This window comes from Stegodyphus dumicola, chromosome 5 (genome assembly GCF_044657685.1).
Source record: "Stegodyphus dumicola isolate Sdum_Otavi_A_Nest chromosome 5, ASM4465768v1".
In the NCBI taxonomy this organism is placed as follows: domain Eukaryota; kingdom Metazoa; phylum Arthropoda; class Arachnida; order Araneae; family Eresidae; genus Stegodyphus; species Stegodyphus dumicola.
The window spans coordinates 188,275,777-188,290,463 of record NC_140772.1 but is presented as its reverse complement, the minus strand read 5'-3'; positions in this window follow the sequence as shown (position 1 = coordinate 188,290,463).

The window sequence follows — 14,687 nt, the reverse complement described above, 5'->3', positions numbered from 1 at the left end:
GTTTTGGTAATATCAAATAAAAAAAATGTAGTTTCGACGAATAGCGATATTTAACTTTCGGTAATTAACTTACGATTTAACTTACGATATGTAACTTACGGCTTATAATACGGTTTCTATATATACTTTTATATCTCATGGTTCTTATACTTACATTTGGGAAAGTTTTATACTTGCTAAGAAAATATAAAAGTATAAGAAGTTTTACTCCCGCATGACAAAAAGTGAAGGGGATATTTAATTTCAAAATTTGAGATTTTTAATGCCATTTTCAAATTACCATAAAGGATCGATTAATTGAGTTTAAATAATTTGGGGAATAAGTTTAAATGAAGTGCAGCAAAATCGTGTGTATAATTTCATAAGCCACACAAGGAAGTCATCCGATGCCTACATCAGTTTTTTTTATAATGAAATTCATTACGCAAAAGAAATCAGATATTTAAACGAGGATTTATTCTGAAAATTTTCATGATAAAAAAAAAAAAAACAAATACTTTTGTATTAACAAGAAAAGAGATTTAAAGTTATTTCCAAAATCATTCTATACAGTCTTACATCAAATTTCGGTTATGATGGATATGAATTTTTACATATCATAATTAAAATGAAAGCTTATTAAATGTACTTTTATTTAGGGAGCAGTAAACCTTCTAATGACGCTTTTGAAAACAAAATTGTATAGCCAGAACTATCATGAACCTTATTAGAACACTTAACATAGCATAGTATTAGGCAACATTTTAAAAGTAATTAAAACAAAGCATAATTGAATAGGTATTTTATATTCTTCTATTCAGTACATGAAACAAATAAATAAGTCACAACCTAACATATTATGAAGGCCAGGAAAAGACTGAGTGATATCGATGCTGACAACAGAAATGACTCATTATTCAGTTGCAATTTCGGCAGTTAATTAGAAATTGCATCTAACTCGTTCGGCGGCCTCATGGGTTGATTTAGCTCACATTTGTAAAATGAGACACCGAACATGCTTTCATTACAGTTAATAGATTTATTAACTAACCAGAACAGAATATAATCAAGACGAGCGCATTAGTTTTGCGAACTCTCGCTAATGGAAACCTTTCGTTAAACAGCATAAAACACTATCATTTGCGACGTTCAATTTGAAAATTACAGTAATAGAATGTGAATTTAGAACGAATGGAAGTTCCTGGCTTTAGAATTGCATATATTACGGCTAATGTAGTTTTCTTGCGAAAGGGCTTTTAAACAGGGGAAGATTTGTTTCCTTTTCTTTACTGTTATACAGGTTATTCAAGAAAGGTATTAAAGCTACAAGCTTTATTTGCTCATGTTTTGAATTATGGACTTCAAACTTCATATTTTCTCAAGTAAATTAGAGAATTTTATTAGAGCCTTCGAGGTGGAACTGTTGTATACGAACGCCCTCCCATGACTAACGTCCGAGAGGAGAGACGTATTGCGAGGTCAGCCCTGAAGAACCGTATAACCATGTCACGGACCACTAGTCAGGAAATGGGCATGTTTGCAGCAACTCCAGTATCCAATCCTACAGATTGTCGACGTTTGCAGCAACGTGGGCTATCAGCACGGCGACCATTACTTCGACTTCCCTTGATAATGCATGGAGAGAGATGTCGACTCTGGTGCGTCAAACGAACAAAGCTGGATACATGAGTGGCACAATGTCGTCTTTTCAGACGAATCCCGGTTCTGCGGGCAGTATTCTGAGGACCCTATACGGGTCTGAAATCCCCGATGAGACCGCACGTCGCCTGCTTGCATTCGATATCGGCATAGGAGCCCTTCACTTGGTTTGATGGTTTGGGCAGCAAGTGGGTACACAACACGCACATCTCCAGTTCGAATTGACCGTAATTTGAATGATGATTTGTACATTTCTGACATCTTACGTCCAGTGATCGTGCACTATCTTCGAGGCCTACCAAATGCTAGCTTCTAACAAGATAAAGAAAGACCACATGTTAAAAGTTGTGTTCTGACCTTACTCGATACACAGGGTATTCGTCAGTTGCCTTGTCTTGCACGGTCTCCAGATCTGTCACCCACTGGAAACTTCTGGTCATGGGTTGTTGAGAGACTGGTACATCTCAGTACATCATGCAATTTACATCTCAGATTAGTTCCTATTGTAATATAAATTGTTTCGAAAATTGAATTAACTGTATTTGTTAAATAAGGAAAAAAAGTGGGATCTTTGGCGGTTAAGAAGCGTGAAAAGAGGAAAAAATAGCGTTACTAAATAGGTTTAAAGATTCTTTTGATAGGTAACGTTGCTAGCTACCATATCGTTCGATTTAGGCTCGAATCTAAGAAGATGCTTGTAAGTGGATAGCGTCTGCATGGCAGGGGCTCTCAAAATACACGACGAATCAAAAGTGCTCACCTGGGGTTTGGTGGTGAAGAGAGAGAGCTGGAAAATTCTTGAACCCATCCCTCGGGAGATTTTCTTCAATATGACTTTACTATCAAATGAGTGAGATGCGTCACGACAAAGATTGTTTCAACAATTTTATAACAAACGGAAAAAGCATTTTAATAATCTAGATATACGATATGACGAGTTAATACACATAGCATAACTATTCCACTTCCTTCTCGTCATTGCATGTCTTCAAGGTCTTTATTAATGTTTCTCAGTTGAACTTTTAACGCTTTCTGTTGGTTTTCCTTCCTTAAACGTTGCTTTACTTACTCGTTATTTTTATGTTTGCATCATCTCGTTTTCTTAGCTAGCATAAACTGCTACTAGACATACTTGAAAATCTGTTAGCGGCTTATCGCCAAAACTAGAAAATGAATGCAACAGGGGTAAAGTGTAAAAGTCCCTTTTATTATACTCAGTGATCTACAGACGGCACAGTCTTTGTGCTTACAAATCTACCATCCACTTGTGGCGATAAAATTAATGATAAACTAAACTAAATTTAAAGATGAGGTAGTAGTTTAAAACTGCACAAATTAATTTAATGTAGTAGGTTGACTCAGAAACCTGCAACTGCCTGATGTTAAACTTCGGCGGCAAGAGTACGAAGCCGAGATTCAGAATTCAAACAGCCGGTAGAAACAACGTGCACACTCAGTAGCGAAACACGCTCTGGCTAACGTTTTTGCTACTTCAGTTTAAATACATTCTCATTCGCCCTAACTCGTTTACATCCTGGCTAGAAAACACGAGAGAAACAAGAAATAACAGAAAAGGTTAACAAATTAAAATAATTATTAGTAAAATAATATAAACCTCACATGTCTATGACTAAATTATTAGAGTTTTAACAAAACATATGCTGCTCTTTTATATTGATTGCATTACGAAGGAAACGATATCAAATATTTTGAGTTGTAAAGTTGCAGTAGTAATCTATGGTAGTACATGAGATCATTGGCATTATTCGGATATTCATAACAGTTTTGTATCTTTATCATTTTCATGAAATTCATACCAATGAAAAAATAAAAAAATTAACACTTATAATGATATTAAATAGAGGTTTATGTGACTGTACTGCATTGTCAATTTCTCTGCCTTGAAGAGAGTTTGAACATAATGATCTTAACACGTTTTTAAATCTACTTCTGCCAGCCGCTTCCTTTTGCTTTGAGAGCTTCAATACAGTAAAAGTTAACACATATGAATAAAATAAAAATCGAATTTCTAGCCAATTTTAAAATTTTCAGTCCATTTAATTATAATCTGATTTATTCTGAGTAACCTAGGTTATAATAGTTGGACTACTTTAAATTTAGGGCAAGCATGAAATTATTATTAAATGTTATTAATCCTTAACTTCAAACAGCGTGCAAATATACAAATATGTAAATTTTCCTTAAAATGAGACCACATAGTTATACAATGTATAATCTCATTTTATAATGACAATACGCTATACAGCATCTTATAAATGAAACTAATCCATTATAACATTAGTGGATATTATTGTATAACATTATTGTATTTCGATAAGTATAACGTATTTCGATAAGTAGCACCTAAGCAGAATTGATGTCTCTGGGTAACCATTAGTTACCTCAGTGATCTGAAGACAGCGTAGTACTAAACAGAACACACCTGGTACTACACAGAAGCAGGTCTGATAAAGGAACATATAGGTGTATCATACTGAATTCAGTACTCACAGACAGTGAGCAAATGCATATAAGTCAGAAATTTAAGATATAAAATTCAGTGTTCACAAATTTTATATTTATAACAGCCGGATATATTATAACACAGTTGTTTCATTTACATACATTTAAAAATAAACGTTTTCCTTACTACTTAAATACCGCAATTTAAAATATAGTTACAGATGCATAGGACTATAACAATGAAATGATTATAACTTATAATATTTTTTCAAATTTAAAAGATGATATACCTTTGAACTGGGAGATTGTTTCGCATGCGCTTTATGATTCCATATTACTAATAAATCGGCTATCAAAGTCCTCTTTGCTGCCGACCAGCGGTCGAGCGGTAAAGTCGCTGAACACTGGTAGTTTGGTCTGAGGTTTGACTCCCGCAAACGGGTGTGCTGCATGAGCGTTTTCGTGTTTTTTTTTTCCATTTATCAGGTGTATACCAGCTAATTTCTCTTAGAGCGTCGTCCACGAAACCATCCCACCTCTTAGGCAAATAGCCCTTGAGACTTTGCCGTAATCACATAAGCCAGCCAATCTAAACCAAACCAAAGTCCTCTTCAATTTAACTTGATTTTCCGAATTATTCAGCTGCGAAGTATTTTCATTTATTCTCAGCACACTTCTAAAATAATCACCGACTGTGAAGTTGAAACATCTGATAAAGCTGGTCTAAGATAGCTTTTATTGTAGAGAGTTTGAACCTCTCCAATTGTTTCCAAATCCACATAAGTTAAAAAGATCTAAAATGGTCATATAATGTCATACGATTCGTTTTGAAAACGCTCGTCATCAATAATAGTTATGTTAATTTATATGAATAAATAAAAATAGTTAAAAAGAATTTATCAAGAAAGAATAATTTTGATTTAATTGGTTGCAAATGTATAAAAGTCTTCTAGAATTCTAAAATGCACCTGCCCATCAAAAAACTAATTTTAATATAAAGTTAAAAACTAATTTCCGCGATCTTTCCAAATATCAGTAACCTAACCTAGAAATCTATCCTAGATTACGACTGATGATCTTGATGGCTGGAATTGTTCCCCAAAATAATAACTAAGCAAGGATGAGAATGAGTATTCGGTATCTTAAAAGATCAGAGGGATCTTTTCTGAATTACTAGTGAATGGAAGTTTCTAAGCCAGAATAAAATCAATGTAAGAACCTTGTAAGATTAAAATACGTCCAGAATTCGTTTATAAATATAGGCTGTTCTTTCCTTTATTACTTTTTATATATGTCACGTTGCAAGATATTTCCTCCGCCTTCTTAGCATGTTTTCGTAGTGTAATGGTCAGCACACTCAGCGCGTATTCAAGAGGTCCGTGGTTCGATTCCCGGCGAGGGCACTGCTCGTTTTTCATCTCTCCTGCTTCGAAATAACCTAATGTCTCTACAAAGTAAAGACTTTTTTTTGTTTGTATAGTTTTGCTATGTATAGTCATATTAAGAAACTAAAATTACGCACAGTGAGATTATTAGTTACATCAAACAACCATTTTCATTCCCTGTTTTTTACCTTACTGTGCTACATTATATATTACTTTAATAACTTGTGATTATTTAAATTTTTACATAGAAAAAATAAACGTTTCTAATGCTATTTAGATTTTCTACTAAAATTTGAGTTAAAATTTTATTTTTAAAGTTAAACTTGATTAAAACATATTATTAATTTTGAATATCAAGGTGTTGCTGAATCGCTAGAAGACTCAGCTCAATTCGAAATGTTAAAGACAGCAGAAAAGGCAAAAAAGAAAAAAAAAAAAAATACGAAGCTTTCCTAAAATGATTTGCATGTGATAGAGTAATTAAAATTCCGGGGAGACTGAAATTATAAAATTATTATTTAGAAATAATTATAATAATGTTGATTTTATAATTTGATTAAGTATCAATTTTTTTCTGCAGAAAAACGGATACTTTAATGTTAATATTTATGTTAACATAACTTCTTTGAATTAAGTTGACTTTATGGGAGAATGTTAGTTACACTCCCGTTTTTGTCAGTATTTAACTAGGGCAAACTTGCAACATTGCTTAATATTCGAGAGATAGATATGTAAACAAGAATCTCTTTTCGAACTTGCGGTGTAGTGAATAATAACATTATGTTTTCTTGCTAAAACGGGAGTTACTTTCTTGGCAATTTAAATGTTGTTATAGTTGTTTAATCAATTCTAACACCTTGTTTGCTTTAAAAATATTATAATAACAATACGGGGGGGACCGAATCCCTCAGATTATCTAGCGAAATGGTCTAATTTTAGCTTTGAAACGTTTGCTTCTATTTGTTGAAACTAAATATTAATTATTATATTCAAGAATTTGATAAAAAAAGCATTAATCGTAGAAAAATATAATTTTCGCATCAGTTCATGGGTATATTTTCAAAAAACAAGTAAATATTTATATATAATCGAGAACTATTTATCTCAGAATTCGTTTTTTTATGCACGTATAAAACAGAATTACTTTACAGCAGTTATTAAAACATCGGACATTTATTGTTAAATTGAACTCGTGTCAAGAGTGTTACTTGTCAAGCATACAATGCTCTTGCACTCGTGCAGAGAACTGTTTTGTGTGTAGGCATGGGTTCCGTAACGAACCTGTGCTCTGTAGTCAATGATCGTATAAACTGTATAGCCTACAACCACTATTTAATTTTTAATTCTTTAAGTAATTTATTTTTTTAAAACTTTAATGATCCCTTAGTAATTATATTCGTAATCTCAAATTGTGTCCTTTCGTTAATGTCAAAATAAATTAAATTACATGATTGCGATGATGATTTCACATCCAGTTTCTCAAAGCGTAATCACATTTTCTTTAAAACAAACTTTCGAAAGATGAAGAGTTACAAACTGATAGGATTTCCTCGAAAGGGAAATGCAGAACTTGAATTTCATACACATTCGTGCTGTCAAAATCGGGGCTATCTGCTAGCCTGCATAATTTGAACCATTTCTTTAAATGGAACTAAGATTTAAATAGATTCCTTTTCGTGCAACCTTTTTGAGACGCACTTTATAATATATATTACTTAAGGTAAGATGATAAGGTGTATAAGAAAATACCATACCTTACGGCTGAATTAATTATTTTGCAAAGTGACATATGTAAACATTTTTATCTTGTACACAAAGAAATTGAGCCTTCAACGTTCTCTACAATATGTGAGAGGTTAGGAGAACAAACTGACAATTCGTTTCAAACATACAGTGTCAGCTCTTCACATATTTCATGCACAAGAGGAAGATTTCGATTCTGTGCTTTTCCGTGTTGGTCTGCTATGAATATGAAACTGGACTAAAGTCCTCATAAATACAAAAAAAAAAAAAAAAAAAAAAAGCTCAGCAGATTCAGCACCGAAAAGATAATACTTTAGATACAAATATGATATCAAGGATATTCTCTGATAATTTTTTATGCAATTATCTTCTTGCATCATGAAAGGCGTTATTTATAAATATTCATTTTTTTTTTACTTCCTAGATTTCCTTAGACGATTTTTTTTTTACTTTAGACAATAAATTTAAAACGACATCGCATGTATTCTTTGTTCAAAATAGATTGTTGACAAAAAGTGTTTTCAGAGAAATTTGACCTACCTGAGATTAGATTAAATTACAGAATTGTTAGATGGTTCAGCTGTTAATTGGTAAAGAGCTAATAATTCGACTCGGCAACTTGTGCAAATATAACTTTATTATTCAGAATCGTTTTCTTTGCAGTTAGGCTTTGTACATTTCAACAGCAAAATCACAAAAATTTTAAAAGCAGCATAACAGAATATTTTTTAAATTTTTGCTGCAGTGTTTAGTATTGGCTCCATTTTTATATTTTTTTCAGTCTTTTCTCAATTTATCATATCAATGTTCAATTTCCTTGGTAAGATGGCTTGCAAATTTTTTTTTTTACAATAAACTTTTTATGGGTTAACTTAATTTATTACATATCACTTTCTTTGCACTAACACCACATAAAATTCAATTCAACATCGAAATCCTAAAATATTTAGAAACGAAGTATTTTTATAATTTCTATTAGTTTTCTTGGTAAGATGGCTTGCAAAACTTTTTTCTTTTTTAATTATAAACATTTTATGGGTAAACTTTGTAAGGTATTTCTCCCTCCTTCCTAGCGTACCTTCCTGGTGTAATGGTCAGCACACGGAGCCGGTATTTCAGAGGTCCGTGGTTCGATTCCCAGAGAAGGCGATTGCTCATTTTTTTCATTTTTCCTCCTTCCAAATAACCTAATGTCCCGACAACTTAATTTATTACATATCACGTTCTTTGCACTGACACTATAAAAATTCCATTCAACAGAGAAATCCTAAAATATTTAGAAACGGACTGTTTTTTAAATTTCCATTAGACAATATGGCCAGCGGGAAATAAAGATGTTTTTTATTCCATGCAATGTTGCCATCGATCGCTTTCAAACTGTTGAGTTTTTAATTAAAATTCATTAAAGTTTTACAAAATGTGAAATAAATAATAAAAGATGTCTAAGTTAATTCTACTCATTCTATGAAATTTTCATTCTATGAACGTTCACTCTATGAAGCTCAACTTTCATTCCGTGACAATATTGAATATTTTGAATTAGATAGATCATGAATTATTTTTTAGTCCAAAGGGGCTTTGTCCCTGAAGGACTATTATTTTCGTTTTGCGATTTTGCGTTGAATCACTATAAATACCCGTTTCACTTTTCAAACTGTTACCACCAAATGTTAGAGTACTGCATTATATTTGAAGAAATTAAATAATGAAAAATCTGCATAAATGTATGTATATTTCTCGCATTGTGATAAAACAACGGTACATAGAGCCATCCAATTTTTAATGATGTAAACCTTCTACAAAAATGGGTATGTGGAAGACCAAATTTTGTTTTATCATCGATTTCATATTTCGAAAACTTTAACGAATTTTTAATTTACAAACTTAATGATTTCAAAGCGAGCAATGGCAACACTCTATGGGGGGGGGGGAGAAACCTTTTTATCTCGAGCTCGCGGAACTGTGTTTCGGAAATTCAAAAGACAGGCTCATTTTAAAATTATTCTGCGACATTGCTATTGAACGGAATTTTATGGTTTAAGTGCAAAGAACATGATATAAAATAAATAAAGGTAACACACAAAACGTTAAAAAACGCCCCTTTGTACGTAATTTAAAATCTGAAAACTTTCAGAGTTTTTTTCTGTTATTTAAACTAGGCTGATTGAAACGAAAGCCTATTTTCCTATTCAAGCAAAACTGAGAAAAAGAAAGAAATATAAAACAGTGTACAATATAAAAATCCGTTCTTTTTTTTTTCTTATTCTTTATAGTCTACCTGTCACATGAATTTAAAAAGGACAAATAAATATGCTTGTTTTGAGGATTTTATTCGTATAAAAACATACGCTTTTTTCTCTCGTCTGATAACGTATGATTTTTAGTTGCAATCAGTGTCGAAAGAGAAAATGATTGTCGCTGTTTATTTTTCATTAACTCTGAAGAAAACGCTTGAATCTAGTATTATAAAAACATTGATTAGAAAGATATTTTGAATTTTACTTCAAACGATTTCAGAATATTCCAATAGAAATCGAATGTAATATGATGAAGACTTCATAATTATCATAAAGCTAAATTCATTCAGTCAGATTATAATGGAAGGCAACTTAATAGTCTTACATGTTTCCTTTACAAAGTATCATAACTGAATATTGAGTCACGAATAATTTAATGGAGAAATTGCGGACACCGCTTTTTGAAGACCCTTCAAGATTTGAATTGCAATAAGCTTTCAAAGCTATGAATTGCAACAGACAAGCTGCTTCTGAGAGAAACTTTAAGTATTATGCTGCAACATATACTATGTCCATTAAATATATCAGCATACATGAATACTGTGGATTAAAGTATACTGAAATTTCGCCGAAATACATAATATTAATATTAGACATAGTGATTTCAAAGAGCACCAGACGTAAAGTGAGTGAGTTATTTTCAGATTAGTACAGTTTCTCATCCATTAACAGTCTAAGTAGAATGTGACCAAACTGTTGATGTATTCCATAACTACAAAAGGTGTTGATATATTGTATTCTAAGTCATTGCAGGCATAGTTATGAGACGTTTAAAGCAATTTCTGGCACTAAAGGAGAGAGCATCTTGCTTTTTTACTTTGAATTTGTGTATGTGTGTGTGTATCTGATGTATTCCACAATGCCAAAAGGATGCATGCACTCTAGAGTGCAAAACTTTCGAAATCATGAATCATGGACAAAAAAGAATTTTTTATGTTGCAACAGTTTTATGTTGATTTCTTAGCCCGATTCGATTATAAGGTACTTCTCCCGCCTTCTTAGCGTGCCTTCATAGTGTAGTGGTCAGTATGCTGGGCACGCATTCCAGAGGTCCTTGATTCGATTCCCGGCTAAGGCGTTACTCATTTTTCATCACTCCTGCTTTAAAAATACCTAATGTCTCTACAGTGGCGCCCGAACTAAAAGGGTGGTGGATGATGATTCTCCACACCCAGGAATTGGCGATTGGGTCCCCTAAAAAAAACCCCAGTCGCCCTTCAAAAGGGAGAGTATATAAGGTATTTCTCCCACCTTCTTAGGATGCCTTCGTAGTGTAGCGGTCTGCACGCTGGGCGCATATTCCAGAGGTCCGTGGTTCGATTCCAGGCGAATGCGTTGCTCATTTATCATCATTCCTGTTTTAATAATACCTAATGTGCACTCGTGCTTTAATAACACGATGACTTCTTTAGTGTTATCTAATAACCCCAGTATTTCACTATTCTCACTATTAGAATAGGATATTACAATAATAAGATTTTTATATTAAGTTTTTCCAAAATCTCTAAACATATATCATCAATTTAGGGAAATTTAAAAAAAAATAATTAGAATTTTCAATAATCGATTGGATTAAAATTCTCACATCCTAAGATGATCATCCCATACCATCTTGGAATTTTCACATATGACAACAAACTACCGAGCGTTTTTAAAACAAGAATGATAAAAAAATATTATCCGTTGATTGCTCTTATACTTTTATTACGTAATTTTATAGAATATTTTAACTAATATAATGAAGTAGGAATTTGAGCATAAGTTTCCATTCTTCTCGATCTTATTTCGCTATCTCTTGATCTCCTTGATGGGTGTGGATAACACATCTCATTTTTTTTCTTTCGCTTATTCCATTTATCCGTTTATTAGTCTAACTTTTCTTCTCTCTCTTAAGGTTCAAGAATCACTATAAGGTAATTAAATTTATTAAAGAAAACTTTTATCATTTTATAAATAAATATTCTTTAGGCTAAATTTTGCATTTAGTGTTCATTTTATAAATCGCATTTTAAAATTTATTACATAAAACGATACCTAGTATAGTCCAACTGATCTGGTTGGAGAATTTCAAAAAAAGCTAAATTTTAATTTAGCAAAATGAAATGAAATGAAATTAAAACAAAAAATATTTTTAATTTAGCAAAATGAAATGAAACGAAATTAAAACAAAAAAATATTTTTAATGTGCAAATTAACTTTCTCCTTTCATACAGTCAAGTCCCTTACTGTGTGGTATATTTTTATGCATAGGTTTCAATGGTGTACAGTTTCATGCATATTTCACTTTTTTTCTGGTGTTCTCCATTATATACAGTATATGAAATATATATGTATCTATGCTCAGGACATCCATTTTTGAATTCTAAGAACTACCGCTGGTGGAGAAAATGCGCCTGCTTTAATGGAATTTTGAATAGCTACATCACGCACGTCATCCAGAATGTAGGCAAGCATGGCGTAAATTAACGGCACTAGTATGAAGACACTAACGAAACATATCACACCCCATTGTGCTAAAGAAGCATAGCATACCCCATTGTAAGCATGCTTTTATCGGTTTCGAAACTTATTTTTCTGATGTTACTAATAACGTAAGGGAAAGTGGGCAATAACTTGGTTTCAATGAGCTAAAGTCAATTCACCAGACCATACACTCATGAAACAGTTACTAATGTAAATTAACAGTGGATTATGAAAAATGAAAGAATAACTCAGACAACGAAAACTGTACTTAAATTCCTTCACGAGAATTAACAGCTGAATTATTATAAAAATTTGTTGGATTGTTTTAAACCTTGTAAAAGAAAATTACAGAAACTGATTCAAATATTGAACGTAGCCTAACAATTCTTAACCAATAAATAATCGAATTCGTTGCTAGAAAGTCATGTACGAAGGAAAAAGACCATAGTAGAATACGCAGTCATCCGTTTTAAATTTTTAAGAAAAAACAATTATTACGAAAAATATATATTTTTAAAGTTAAGTTTCTAAAAAAAGACATTCGAATTTATTAATCATGTTTTACTTTTTTTGAAAAATAGGGAGTTACTGTTTTGAAATTAATTATAATTTTTGATATGCATTTAGTTGCCTAATTATTTCAGTTTAAAAAACTGCCCAAGATACTGGCGAGGTACCCTTTACATAGAGCAAATTATTGTTGCACTTTCCGATTTTGAATTGAATTTGATTTCCGATTTTGAATGTAAGACAATATAATGTAAAGCATTAGAATTAAGTATAATGAAATTAATTAGTCATGCAAATTAAACTTTTTCCATTTCCATTTCTTTTAATTAAGCTCACTATTTTCATACAACATTTCTACTTCGATTTAATATATATAATAAATAGAATCTTAAAAAGCAAAGCTTTCAATGTTCGGTTAAAATAATTAATTATGAACTTGCATGCTGTGCGCTTACCCTTTTAATCATTATACTTTTTTTACGATTCATTTGCGATAAAAAAATCCTCTACTATTTGTAATTACATTTTAGTAGTGCAAAGAGATGTTTTTTAGAAAGTTGGTACACGTATCTATTAAAAAAAATGAAGTTGTGAGTTTTTCGCTCATATCCCTTCTGAGTGTTTATTACTGTCCTTACTGTTTATTATTGTTACTCTGTAAGGATTTATCCTACCAAAGAATACCCTATAAGATATTTCAAGTCCCGACGGGGGCAAAAATCATTTTACATGTCTCTTCTTCAAAATAACCTAATAACTCTACAGTGGGCGCCCGAACTGAAAAAGGTGGGGGATGATGATTCTCCACTCCCAGGATTTGGCGACTGGGTCCTTTAATTCCCAGTCGTTCTTTAAAAGGGGGAGTATGTAAGGTATTTCTTCCGTCTTCTTAGCATGCCTTCGTGGTGTAATGGCGAGCACAGTCAGCGCGTATAGTCAGTCGCGGTCCGTGGTTAGAGTCCCGGGAAGGGCACTGCTCATTTTTCATCTCTCCTACTTCGAAATAACCTAATGTCCTTACAACCTCTCTAACTAGTTTACTATTACTAGTTACTTACTCTATAACTAGTTTACTGTATATTTTACTATTTATTATTGTTATTGTTGCTCCGTGTATTTATTAGCGTACGTTAATAATATTGTTTAAATATATCGTTTTATTTTTCAGCCTAAGAATGTCTCCCTCGTTAATTTCGTGAACTTTTCTAACACCTTATGCTTTATATAAAAATATAGTTTATAAGTTATTTTCTTCCTCGTTCTAGCATGCCTTCGTGGTGTAACAGTAGCACACTTGGCGCATATTCGAGAGATGCAGGATTATAGTCCCGGTGAGGGCAGTGCGGTTTCCTTGTTTCGAAAAATTATAAAATGATTCTACAGTGACGCCTGAACTAAAAGCTGGTGGAAGATGATTCTTCCCTACAAGGATTTGGCGATTGGTCCCCTAAACACCAGCCGTCCTTTAAAAGGTGGAGTATATAAGGTATTTTCTCCTTCTTTTCTGCATGAACAGTAGCACACTCGGCGCGCATTCGAGAGGTCCAGGTTTGAGTCCCGGGGAGTGTATTGCACATGTTTCGCGTCTCCCAGCTTCAAAATAACTTAATGTCTCGACAGTTTTCTCTTTTCTTCCTATTAAAAAAGGAGTTTTATTGCTAGCGGGGAGTGTTACTCTGGAGATATATTACATATATTCTATGTAATATAATTGAATTAATTTATTTGAATTAATTGTTGTTTCTTTTAAATTAATTGTTGTTTGTTATATATAGTTTTCAAAGAAAATTTGACCAAATGTATGTGATCTCACATTTTTGTGAACAAATTTTAATTTTTACTCGAAATAAATATGAAATGCTAATTGTTACCCCGAAATGAATATGAATTTAAGTTATTATTATGTTGACGTTATTCACGTATGTCAATGGGCCCACCAGCGGCCGAGCGGTAAAGTCGCTGAACACTGGTAGTTCGGTCCGAGGTTCGAATCCCGCGAACGGGCTGGCTGCATGGGCGTTTTCGTGGTTTTCCCCATGTGTAACGTGTATACGAGCCAGTTTCCCTTAGAAAGTCCTCCACGAAAGGCATCCCTCCCCTTAGGCAGTTAGCCCTAGTGTGCTTTGCCATAATTAAATACACCACACCACCATCACGTATGTCATCTAAATAAACTAATTTGAATATT